Source organism: Sycon ciliatum, chromosome 2 (assembly GCF_964019385.1).
Source record: "Sycon ciliatum chromosome 2, ocSycCili1.1, whole genome shotgun sequence".
NCBI lineage: Eukaryota > Metazoa > Porifera > Calcarea > Leucosolenida > Sycettidae > Sycon > Sycon ciliatum.
Genome location: NC_088644.1, coordinates 1752016 through 1765718, shown reverse-complemented (window position 1 = coordinate 1765718; position 13703 = coordinate 1752016). Strand labels below are relative to the sequence as shown.

General features: G+C 46.2%; 1 long non-coding RNA gene across 1 annotated transcript; it reads right to left on the bottom strand.

Moving 5' to 3' along the window:
* Positions 1–394: 394 nt before the first annotated feature.
* LOC135810698 (uncharacterized) lies at positions 395–12354 on the bottom strand. The gene is made up of 4 exons (XR_010552331.1): positions 12023–12354; positions 9904–10129; positions 5314–5473; positions 395–547 (listed from the first exon to the last, which is right to left on the bottom strand). It is a non-coding gene; the product is annotated as an uncharacterized LOC135810698 (long non-coding RNA).
* Positions 12355–13703: the final 1349 nt, after the last annotated feature.

Sequence of the window (13703 nt, the reverse complement as noted above, 5' to 3'; positions counted from 1 at the left end):
GACGCCTGGCAACTGAGCCCAAAGACGCCTTGAGCCATAACTGTTGACAGTAGCAAAGCTTAAAGACATCATAATGATAGTCGACTAACTCAACACACTGTGACTGGGTGTGATGCAGCCTAACACGCTAGTATTCCTACTGTAGGCCGTGTAGGTACAATAGCCAGAATTCCACAAATCATGTGGGTATATTTCAGGTGTTTTTGGCCAGCACCAGATAAGCAACGTGTCATTGCTAGAGTAGTGGACATTTGCCAGCCACCCCGCCACCCAAACACACACACACATATACACAAGTATGCAGACACGCACACACATACACACGCATACACATACACATACACGCACACGCACGCACACGTACACACCTATGGATACGGTACACTACCATTTTTCCCGCAGACAGAGCGTGTGGTGGCACACGGAAGCGATCTCGAAATGAGCACTTCAGAATTGACTTTCTCAATCTCCCATTAGAAGCCAGTGTCAGTTCTTGACATCAGCTACTAGCAGCCAGTCCTGCTGGAGTAACACTGCAGGAGAACACCTGGACAAGGAATAACAAAGGATCGTGCATGGAGAACTTAGAGTCAGTTAGGTCACACTGTTCTAAAATGAGGATTTCTTCTGCGTTCTACCACAGCAGTATGGGCAGCAGAATGCTTATGCCCAACACACGTACACACATACACACTCGTGCACACAAACACATACATGTAGACAGGCAATGCAGAATGCTAAGCAAAACCGCGTACGTGCATGCGAAAGAAACCGGAAGGCCCAGTCCACCACGGCAGTAGGCCAAGCCACCTGTTCTGACAGACATATGTACTGACACGCGTCACAACAACCCGAGCACCCGTCACATTCGTGAACAGGAGATGAAGCGGTGGATAGAGAAGACAAGGACTATTTTCAGAGAAAGACAACAGCCCAATAAGAAGACGATAGCCGAGTTCGGTTAGAAGGACAACATTCAAACGACAGTCCAAGTGTGATAAGACGATGCGTTCACAGATTGCAAAAGTGTAGCGACATCAGCAGAATGTTGTCAGAATTCAAAACGTGAACATTGGAGACAGGCCCACGTTTGAAAAGTGAAAGCAGAGGAATAGCGCTGCAAAGCAAAGGAGTGCAGATTGAACATGCTGAATGTAAGCGTACAGTACGACAATAGTGCTCTGGTGGTGGTGAGATGAAACGACACACATTACCCAACAGAATCTGGGGAGGGGGACGGGGAGGGGATACTGCTGCGTCCCATCAATTACGTGTACCGGATTTTCCGGAGCATAAGCCGCACTGGAGTATCAGCCGCAATCAGACTTTCGCCACGAATACAGAAAACTACCCTATTCATAAAGAAGAAAGGAGGGCCCAGGAACTACAAGTTACACTATATTGTCCACTAACACCACCAGTTACTAAACAATCAGCTCATGCGATAGCATTGCATGACACTGACCAACGGAACTGACCTTCTACACCTAACTGGCAATCACCTACAGCAAGATGTAGAACGTTAGTATCGTTGGTCAGTGTTGTGCAATGTTATCGCATGAGCTGATTGAAAAGTAACTGGTGGTACTAGTGGACATTATAGCGTTAAGCGGGATTCACAGAAGCTTTTTTGCGATGCGACACGCGATGCGACGTGATCTGCGACGGACGCGTGAGATGCGAACTTGCGAAATACCATTCACAGAAGAAGTCAGCGATGCGACAACGCCTTGCTGATTTGGCGCAAAGTTCAATGCAGGTGGGTACGTCACCACGGTATCCGCGTGGTTTGGTACAACTTGTACAAATTTATAGGCAACTCTTGAACCTTTGTACAACTTTGCTGTAGAAAAGGTCAAAATCGTACGCCAAATCGCTTGTCGCATCGCAAAAGTTGAGCCAAGCTCAACTTCTGCGATGGCCCAGTTGCGTGGGGTGTGAGATGGCTGCGATTTGGGGATTTCCCGGTTTCTCGGCTGTTGTATCGCGTGTCGCATCGCAAAATAGCTTCTGTGAGTCCCGCTTAACTTGTAGTTCCCTCGTCCTGAATTCTTCTTATAAATAATTAATACTCGGCTTTCCACCTCAGTCTAATTAACCTATTCATCACCGTAGTAACGTGATCATTGTAGTAAAAGTCGTACCGTGTATCGACTTTTTTGGTATGACTTCTTGGCGTCTAGAGTGCGGCTTATACTCCGGAAATTCCGGTACTGGCCGCTCTAAGTCCAATACTCTTCCTCTTCCATTGATCAGCCACAAGCCTACTAGGTCATGAGTGCCATTGCAGTCAGTCACAGCGAGTTGTGCACTCTACCAACAACAGGCAAGCAACAGCAGTACCATGCCATTGGCACTTGTCGTTCTAAATTTTTTTAATAATATTATATTCTAATCCCAGAGCAAGCAGGCGACACTAACCGATGCGAATGTGACCAATACAACAATGTACTGGTAAGGACAACAGGATAAGGTGACATAACACATGGAGTCAAGACAAACTGAGAACTTTCCGTCCCTGTCTATAAAGAGTCATTATTATTAATTTTATTAAAGATGCGCAGCAACGTATGTGTCTTACATGTTGAGGGATGTTTCCCTCTGGCTAGATAACCAGCAAGTACACTCTAACACTACTACGGTCAGGAATACAGCACTGCCTGTAGTGTATTCTGTAGCATCACACTTTGTTTAGTTACCAGTACAGCCACTCCACAGAAACATGCATGCCCATAACACCAGCTGTCAGCAATTGCTAATACATAGACCCTAAGGCAAAACAACTTCATCTCCATCTGCTACTGGATCACATGACCAGCATAGAGACATTTCTCCCTTACGTCTAATTCAATTACAATAAGCCAATACGAGGCAGTGAGAGAAGGCCAAGATGCTGTGCAGTTTGCTCAAGTTCATAGGTGCTATTCTAGGCATACTTCTACCACTTGCCGGCTAATGACCATAACACGGCATACCTTATATACAGTGTGCATGTATGTACATAGACCATGCAGTCATGTTGATTATACACACTCCCAACTTGCAGTACAGGTACCTGGCATATGTGTGTGTTTGTTTGTGTCTGTGTGTGTGTCTGTGCGTGTGTTTGTGTCTGTGTGTGTGTGTGTGTCTGTGTGTGTGTGTGTTTGCATGTGTGTCTGTCTGTTTTCGCGTGTGCATATGTGTGTGTAAATGTGTAACTCTATCTCTATGGTACATGGAGAATATTCCGTGTTTTCCGGAGTAGGTGCCGCGCTTTGAACACTCACAATCCACCCCCAAAAAGGGGAGTTCAGCTTATGGATCAAAAATACCGATGATAATAGGATAGATGTATGTATTTCGTGGCAAAAAAGGGGACTACGGCTTCAGTTATACTCCGCAAAATACGGCACTGCCAGTCCAGCACGTGTACACATACATGTATGCACACAAAGTTACACAAAGTCACAAACACATACACACACATACACACACATACACACATACACACACACACACACACACACACACACATACACACATACACACATACACGTACACACACATACATGTACATGTACATGTACATGTGCACCCCCCCCCCCATGCATATACATGTACCTGCATATACATGTACACACACACAAAACGGACGGCAGCGAACCTGAAACTTTCTCAGCGACCACCACATATGGAGAACAGCAAGTACTAGCAGGAACTCTTCTCAGTACTGGTGAACCCCCCACACCCGCATCCCACTAGCCCATGTACCATCCCCTGTACACCACTCACTACGTACCATTAGTCTATTACAAATATAAAACATAAACAGAGGCACTAGCAAACCTAGACTAGAGTGGTTTGAAGGCATCCGCAGGTTTTATGGCCTCAGAAAGATAACTTGTGACTACATCAACAAACCCCAACACACACACACAACAGCTTGCACCCATGTACATTATACACATCAGAGAGAGCCATGGACTATGGCTAGGTCAAGACAGGGATTCCCAAACAGCACAAACACACACACACACACACACACACACACATGTACACATTCACACAGCAAAGGACTTCCATAGATAAGGTATCCTGCTGTGCTTCCAACAATCAGCAACAAGTGCTTGTGTAAAGGATTGATCAGATCCTCCCTGCAGGCCCCTCACTGAGTAACTGACACGAATCTCTTCCATAAGCCACTGAATGTAAAGAATGATAAAGACGATTTCTCACACCCTCTTCCAGACCAGACCACAAGCACCTGCTACTTGATGAGGATTCTTTTGCTTTGGTCAGCTTTCAAGTTTGTCAGTGGATAAGACAGAGGGGAACAATAGCCCAAACACCACACATCAACACACTGGCAGTGACTACTTTCATCCTCCTGTCCTTGATAACCCTGTGCCAGTCTATGCTTATTTATCACCGCTCAATCACCCTTCAGATTCCTGTATTACTGGATAGCGACCTAGCCAGGTGTGGAGTTGATAAATAATGTTGCCAGATTCCATCCTATCGACTCTGCCTGAATAGGAAGTAAGAATGTGAAATTCTGACTGCAAATGTCAAGAATTAGGTAGATTGTGTCATTATCACACCATCACATTCACGCACACGCACGCACGCACACACACACACAAACATACACTGGCACATACAAGGGGGAGTCAGCCGGCTAGAAAAAGCCTTGTTCGATGTGCCTTCCATAGCTGATGTCTGCTGGCTGGAGTGGTTGAAGAGCAATGCCAAACATATCTTCAAACACACACATACACACACTCTGTTCACTCACCCAGTGACAGGCCTGACTGATACCAATAAAGAAAGAAGAAAGCACTTGCCCAAGTTTCGACATCACGAGCAAAAGGCCAGAACACTGGAGGAAATCACCATTATTCTGTTTCCGGAGAAAATCGCGATTCCGCGGCTGCGCTTTTTCTGCAAATTCGGCAATTTTTTCAACACTGCGTTTCCGTTAATTTCCCCGGGATTCTTTTCGTTTCGCTACACACCAGTGTTGGGTTGTGAGCCGTTAACATCACATACTGGTACTCCCACGTATATGTAGGGCGCTCTATAGGCATAGCATACTGTTTAGACATGGCACACACTCTTCTTTGATTAAAGATACTAGATACAAAGCAGTTTTCTAGCAGGCAGACCAGTATACTTGCCAATCCACTTGCAAATTTACCAAAAACTGTCGCAAATTCTTCGCAATTTTGCCGCGAATTTTGCCTATATTGACCCCAAATTGTGCCGCAAATGTTGAGCTTTTCTTCCGCAGTTTTCCCCGGAAGAGATTATCATTGTGACCCCAACACGTACCTTTCTCCCGTAACCTCCAGATAAGGCCGAATAGCAGCTGGCATGTGCTATCACTACAGGTGTGTCGAACTCAGTGTCCAGACAGCTAGGCGTTTCCACCTTGTTAGGTCTCATCAAGAGAGCTCAGAGTGACAGGGGTTTGAACTGATCGCAGTGATATCTGGTGGACAACAAAACATAATGTATGTTAATCGCCTCAGAACAACAAAGGCGGATTACTCGAACCGTGATTAACACAGCGAGCTTTTCACGTGGACATGCAACTTGATGCCAACCAGAACGAAATATCTACCTATCACGCACACATATACACGCATACACTCACACATACACTCACATACACACACTCCCACAAACACGCACAAAAATACATACACCCATAACGTTCCTCACACATGCACACACTCACACACTCACACTCACACACACACACACACACACACACACACACACACACACACACACACACAAAACACGCATACACACAAGCAAAAGGAACTTTCCTTCTCTTTCAGGAGACAAGAGAATAAGACTACATTCCCGAACACAATCCCTAAATTGAAGGCAACAACACTGAACCAAAGTGAAATGCTCATGACACCGAGCCGTAAATTTCCCTTGGCAGCGGACCAGTCAAGAAACTGGGTGTGCCTGTAGAACCATACACAAGCCCCTTCTCCATTTTCTACATAACATTGCATTCCTGTGGGTTATCAGTTACAGTGTTTCCTACATCAAAGTGCCTCTTCCTTCTCTCTTTCTGAACGTATGTCACTTCGATACCCCCCCCCCCTTCCTCCTTGTAACTAACTTAACCTGACTGAACTAGACGTAATAATTATTATCGAAGAACATTCTCGAATACCTGGGTGATGCACGAATTTTGATTGTGCTCACTTCCGTTAATCGTTTTTCTTTGTAATTTTCCATTCATTTTTTTGCTTTAATTAATATTTGCTTTGTTTTCCTAGCTTACTATTGCCATGGCTGGCTCAACGCCCTTGTCTCAGGGATTCTGTCCCTGCATTAGCTATGCTTGTCACATGCTATGAGATTGTGTCTAATAATAATAACCTAACAAACCACTGGCGAAGAGATGCGAAGTACACAAAAGACCCACAACACATAGCACTTCAAAGAGAAGAACCAGTAACCATGGTAACCAATCACCATGGTCGGAGAATGAAATGTAATGGAGTACTGTAAGACAACAAAATACGGCATATACTGTATTTTAAGTTTCGGCTATTCTCACCCTGGGCAGTTTTGGCCAAAATATTGTTTTGCAAGGTTCAGTGTGACAGTGTATCGGCAGCAGCTGTAAGGCGAGACCAAAATAAAATCCAGATTCCCGGGCAGGACCCATGTGAAATTGGTGCGGGCGGGCGAATTTTATATTTTATATTTTTTTCCTATGTATGTATGCATGCCATTCTGAACTTTTTTTACAGTATTTTCTGGTAATTTTTATTCATTCTTTTCACAGAAAACAGGTACGCGGTTTACTCCTTCAGTTTTCTGTATTTCGGCCAACGGTGGCCCTAATCTGTACATCAGGGAGTCGTATAAGCCCGGGTTTGTGTGACTCCCCCCCCCCCCCCTCCACATGCTGGCGCAGTTCTCTGGAATTCCCTCCATGCGGATATCCGAGGCGCCACCAAACTGGCCGCCTTCAAGTCAAGCGCTTTGCAACACATTCTTGCCTGCTTTTAGCTTTACGCCCATGTTTCCGTAGCTGTGCTGGAACTGCTCTATTTCGCCGCCACTATTTTACCATTAGCCATGTCTCCCCCTCCTCCATCCTACACAGTGGGTCCATTGTTATCAGGCATCTTCCTGTTTTGGTTTTCTCCACTATAAATAAAAGAATACTCCATGTCACAGACCTACTCACACGATCAGTACTGTATATGGACATGTATATGAACTGTTATTTTTTTTTAAAGAAATTGGCTTTGGCCAGAATTTGGTGCGGGAGGGCCCGGGAATCTCTATTTTTTTGGTCCCGCCTAAAGGCTGAAATTATAATGCGGCCGAAATGTGTTTTAGCCCTGAGGAGCCACTTCTCCATTTTCTACATAACATTGCATTCCTGTGGGTTATCAGTTACAGTGTTTCCTACATCAAAGTGCGCTGGAGGCGCACGGGGATAACATCTGCATTCATGATGAACTCAACTCATGCATGTAGCTGCATGTCCACAGAGCTCTAGCCAAAAGAGGGTAGGGGGCGCAGCGCATCCCCCCCCCCCCCCACACACTCTGATTGAGCGCCCCCTGTGCAAAAGTGATTGCCGTCCGCCCCCCACCCCACCTACTCATTTGTTGATTTTCGTGTTACAATTTTGGAAAATGGAAAATGGGCTACAGGGTACCTGTTTCCCCTGCCCCCCTGTCCCCCCTCCCCTGCCCCCCCCCCCATGTCCCCCCTGCCCGCCCTCATGTTTTGACCTCGCAAGAAGCCTGGTGTACACTGCACGATACTTTCCGATTTCTGCCATTTCCAAATATTGTTCGATGATTCGTTCCCAGCACGAATATTCTAAGTGTTTCGATTGTTCGATTATTCCTTTCCACACTAGTATTCATACTTCGACAACAGAAGGTCCATTTACCTCACAATACCAAGGTAAAGGTGGGATACGCCGCCGAAGGCTGCGCACACACAGTTCCTATCTCCCGCACCCATATCTCTATCTTTGATTAGATGTACTGTTAATTGAATGCACTTTTTTTGATTCAATGTTTACATGCGGATACAGTCAACTCCTGATAAACCAAACACCAGTGGCCAGGAAAATAGCTCTTTATAACACAGAGAGAATAACGAGCAAATGACCAATAAGTTACTAGTTAAGATTAACAGTCCACCAAGACGAACTTAGACGAACTTAGTCCACCAAGGTAACGAGATAATATACAGTCAGATAGTGCGACAACGAGGCAAAAAAACTGACAAGGATGTTGAGACATTTGACTACCTGACACCTAGGTCCAACAACCTTCCAACTGGGAAGGCTCATGTGAGGAAAGTTCCAATGAGGAACATATTACTATTGGCTCAACATCCGAGTTTTTAGAATAACGAGCGGTTGCTTTCCATAACTCTGAGTTTCACGAACTGAGTCGATTATCAGACGAAAATTGAACATTTTTTTAGAACACGGAGGCTACAGAGCCAGTTTCATTTCATTATTATTTTACTCCCTGATGAAGCCCCAAGGGCGAAAATTTGGAGATTTCATTTCTTTTCAATAGAATTTGCAGCGTCAACGACCTTGGTGTGGTGGAGGTGGTGACTGATCGTGATACAAATTGAACAATGTTCCAAAATAAACTGAGCCCTCTACGGACGGTGAATGAACTTTACATGGTAGATCTTTATAACCAAAGTTCTTTATAACCAAAGTTCTTTATAACCAAAGTTCTTTATAATCTATAGAAAAGAAAAAGGACCAAGGCACTACAAGTTACGCTATAATGTCCACTAACACCACCAATTACTAAACAATCAGCTCATGCGATAACATTGCACGGCTGTTGGATTGCACATCCAAGATGTGCTAGAGCTGTTAGCCCATTAGTTGTAGAACATCAGTACCGTCGGTCAGTGTCGTGCAATGTTATCGCATGAGCTGATTGTTTAGTAACTGGTGGTGTTAGTGGACATTATAGCGTAACTTGTAGTTACTTGGTCTTTTTTTCTTTTCTATAAATTTATCCTTGGCTCTCCATCCGAGTCTATTCTTTATAACCAAGGTTCTTTTTTCACAGAGCGGCACCCACACCATGCAAGCAACATGTCATGGTGGCCCGTGGCTGCATGAGTTCACTTGGTATGGTCGACAGCAAACATGAGAACGACACTGGCACCAATGCTGCTGCTGCTGCTGCTGCTCCACAAACACTATCGCAACTAAAGCACTTAAAAAAGCAGTATAACAACAGCACTGACAAAAAACAGTGCCGAAAATGCGATAATAATGCAGACATCCATCCTGCGTGGAGAAAGTGTCTGCTCCGAAAGTCGGAGCTCGCGCTTCCTGCTGACTGACTTGACACTTGACTGACTCCCGACTGCCATCCAGAGCACACGAGAAGCCCGTCGAACCTCCACTTGGCAAACCTGCAAGAAAGCACCGCTCTCTGCTCAATACACAGTGTTTCGGGGAATTCACCAATCGTCAGTTGAGCTTGAGTAGGCTAATGAAATTTCTGCTCCGAGAGCACTGCATTATGTAGTGCTCTCTGAGCCAAAAACATCACCAGGGATACCAACTTACAGCGACGCTCCGCTTCCAGCGCAACAAACACCTCGTGAGCACCAGGCAGCAGCGCGAGTCAGTGTCGCACATCGAATGTCGCAACATCTTTCATTCAGCGTGGAGTTGTAAATACTTGACTCCCGCCTGGAATTCCCGATCCCAGCAGTGTTGTTCCGTACTGACTGGATCATCGAAATCCAAACGTGTACCCTTTTACTAATGGTCCCTGAGAGTAACGGGCTGGTACCCGGGTACCCTAAACATCCCCTTCACCCCTAAAAGACACAGCAAAAAAACACCACAAAATACAACACTGCTGTCCTTACCTTCAGTTATCCGCTCTCATCATCTACTTGCCGCTGTCCAGTGTGCTGTGTGTACGCTGACGGAAATGGATGTGCTTACAATGCGCTTCAACCTGTGTACGAACTGTTAATGGTCACACACAGTCAAGTGACGTACGTAGTAACACCAGGCAAGGTCCAGGCAATCCTCCACTAGAGGTTATCATCCTCTACTAGCTGTCTTGCACTAATGAAGACTGAAACTGGCCTGCAAAAAGAAGCAACACATAGATGAACCCAACGGAATTGAACAGTGATGACCCCGCTACCATGTTTAGTGGAGCTCGACACGTAAAAAAACATCACATCTACACATACACACGAACACACACCCGCGTGCGCTTGCAGGACCGACATACCGTCTATACTGACGACATCAGAATTTACACATCAAGCCACTGCCTTACCACCATGCAGAATAGACTTGCGGAAAGTCATGTTGCAGTACAAGGTGCCACAGAACCAGGTCTCTTGCTGAACCCTGATGAGATCCAGCGTCTAATTGTGCACTGCAAGACAGCCGACATCCCTCCCAACCTGACCGATCCTTGTACCACCTCTGTATCCCCTGGCCCCTACATGAGCTACCTGGGCATACTCGTTAATCAGCATCTTGGCTGTGAACAGCGTGCTAACAAAGTGTTCAAGGATGCAAACCGAATGCTCGCTATTTCAAGGTACGGTTTCTATGCTTTACCCTACCTGGCTGCAGACAGATGGTACTCTCTTCCACCTGAATATCACCAGGCAGCTTCCCTTGCAATATTTACCAGAATCTTACATGAACACCAAAGGACCTGGTAACTTGTTGCAAGATGATAAGACTGTGAGGACTGCCCTGTTACAACAATATAATACTGGACACAATATCTCTATTCCCGTAGCTATGCTAAATGGTTTCTAACAACCGAGATAGGTCACAACGAGTAGATCGACTCACCATATCTAAAAGATACAGTATGGCAACTTCAAGCACGCACAACTGACCAAACACGCCACCTGCAAACAGCAAACGGGTTCTCGGTTACGATGTTGTCAGGGCAAATGCAAAAGGGGTACAAATGTGGAGGTCCAGTGGATTCAATAGGGAGCTAACCAAGGCAAGTTGGCCTGACAACTTCAAATATCAGTTAGGCACAATTGATATAACACGGCACCCAGAAACATCAATACGGTACACTATTACAGGATTGCTATCGTTAATGGGCCACTGAGCATGCAATCTAGTGACCAGGCTGTGGCACCTGCTGTAGCACTAGCCAGATGTTCACACTGTAGCACTATAGCCAGGCTGTGGCACTATAGCCAGGCTGTGTCACTATAGCCAGGCTGTGGCACTATAGCCAGGCTGTGGCACTATAGCCAGGCTGTAGCACTATAGCCAGGCTGTGGCACTATACCCAGGCTGTAGCACTATAGCCAGGCTGTGGCACTATAGCCAGGCTGTAGCACTATAGCCAGACTGTAACACTATAGCCAGGCTGTGTCACTATAGCCAGGCTGTGGCACTATAGCCAGGCTCTGGCACTATAGCCAGGCTGTGGCACTATAGCCAGGCTGTGGCACTATAGCCAGGCTGTGGCACTATAGCCAGGCTGTGGCACTATGGCCAGGCTGCCAGAAAAAGTACCGAATTCTGCCAATTGTTCTGCCGGCAGAATCCGCAGGAGCCTATATCCCGTGCGTGGACTTTCAAACAACTACTTTACACGTCACCTATCAACATAACAGATCATAACAGATAACCCATGCTCACAAGCAAAGATCTACTGATGTGGAAACGGAAATCCGGTCGCACGTCTAGCGGCCCCAGGGCGCTGGCCATGCAGCCGTGGATAAGCGGTACACACACATGCAGTTATCATGTTAGCCCACATCCCACATGCACATGCAGATGATACACCGCTATGAAGTACACCAACACACAGGGCACAGAGTTTGGAGTTATACAGTCCAGTGATGTGGATGACATCAACCAACGCTGTACACTGCTGCTCAATGTAAGCGTCAGGCGTGTCATTGACTGGCTAGATCGAATTTCACTGAACAGGACTGACTGTACTTTCATGTATGTAAACCCGTCTATGATTGAAGGTCTTACCGGCAATATTATGAGGCAGAACAGGCGGCTTTTTCTTTGCATCCCAGGCCAGGGATCCCGTCAACAATCTTCATCATTCCTTGGTCGAGAAACTCCTGCGTCTTTCGCCCACCGGTTCCGGGTCGGTGGGTAAGGTCCCCGTCCGCACAGGCGTCTCCGCACCTCCCAGCCATCAGCTGGCATTGCCGCGGTGTGTGCTACTGCCTACAGGCTACTCTGGCGCTGGAGGGGTGGACCGATCGACCGTGGACGTGACTGCCATGGGTGTGCTCCTCTGACCAGTGCGGGCGCGGTCGCTGCTTCCGCTGCGGCAACGGCCGACCGTGACTGGATTGAGGTTGGCGACCAAGTCGTCTATAACAGTACCAGTACTGTACTTCGAAGTAACAGCTCTTGAGCAGTCCGCCAGAGCGCCTCCTGACGAGGGTCCAATGGCCTCTACCATGGCTTCGATAGCTCGTCAAAGATTACTGTTGCTTGGGGTAATGGCCATCTCGAAAGCGTCGAATATCGCTCCCTGTGGCAAAATCCTTGCCGGGAATTCGTCTGTCCAGCTAGCTAGCTGCTCTGTAAATGGCGTACCCCACCTGGACCATTTCCCCTCGTTTTGATGCTTCCTTTCCTAGCTCGGTAGAGTCACGGTGAAATATATTCTACATTTTGCAACGAGCGAACCACACTCAGCATGCACTCGACCTCTTTTCGTTCGTCCCTAGCCCTAGGGCCCTACTTTGTAGCCGCTCTACGTAGGCGCAGGGGGCCGCCGATTTTTTGGTTGATAGTTTAGGCCTCGAACGTGAGAAGAAGACGACTGCGTTCGAGCTAGCGAGAGTGTGGAGAGTTTACGCTGGATCATGGACGTAGATCTACTGCATTTACCTGTCCCCGGGGAAAATTGCGGAAAAAAATCGCAAAAAACGCGGGGAAAAACGCGGCATAATATGGCATAATTTGCGGTGAATTTGCGGTAAATATGCGGTAAATATGCGGTGAATGCGACAATTTTCAGTGAGTATGTAGTGAAATTAATCAGTTACAAGTCTCTGGTGTATAAAGCACCCATTATTTGAGTAAAAAGCCGCCACGATGAGACGTTGCTGACCGAAAAGTGCACTGTGTGTACGTGTAGTGCAACAAAAAGTTCAAAAAACGCGGGAAAATCGCGGAAAACGCGGTCTTTTAAAAAATCGCAAAAAAACGCGGAAAAAAACGCGGCCGCGGAATCGCAATTTTCCCCGGGGACAGATTTACGTGAGTTTTTAGGAGTAGATCTACGAGTATGTGTCAGAATGTTTGGCTCGCGATCAAACATTGACATGCTCACTCTTTGAGTCATTCGCTTTCATATCCTTGTACTAAAAAGAAAGAAAAGAATGACGTGTCAGGTAAATCTAATATTGACTTCGTACTAGGTCAATATAGGAAATACAAGCCGATAATAAGAGCGAGGTACTAGGTTGTAGGACTTTTACGAGGTTTTAGATTTAGAGTAGCCAAAGCATGTATTGAATCCCTAAAAAGTCTGGTGTCAAATATAAGCACTGAAAGTATACGTAATCAATCCAGCCCATGCCTAGTGAGATATGCAGGAATATTTGACTTCCATAGCGCAATCAGGAGTGCTAATTGTGCCGTAACCATGCTTTGTAACAATAGTAACGAACACGAGAGCGAAATGTGA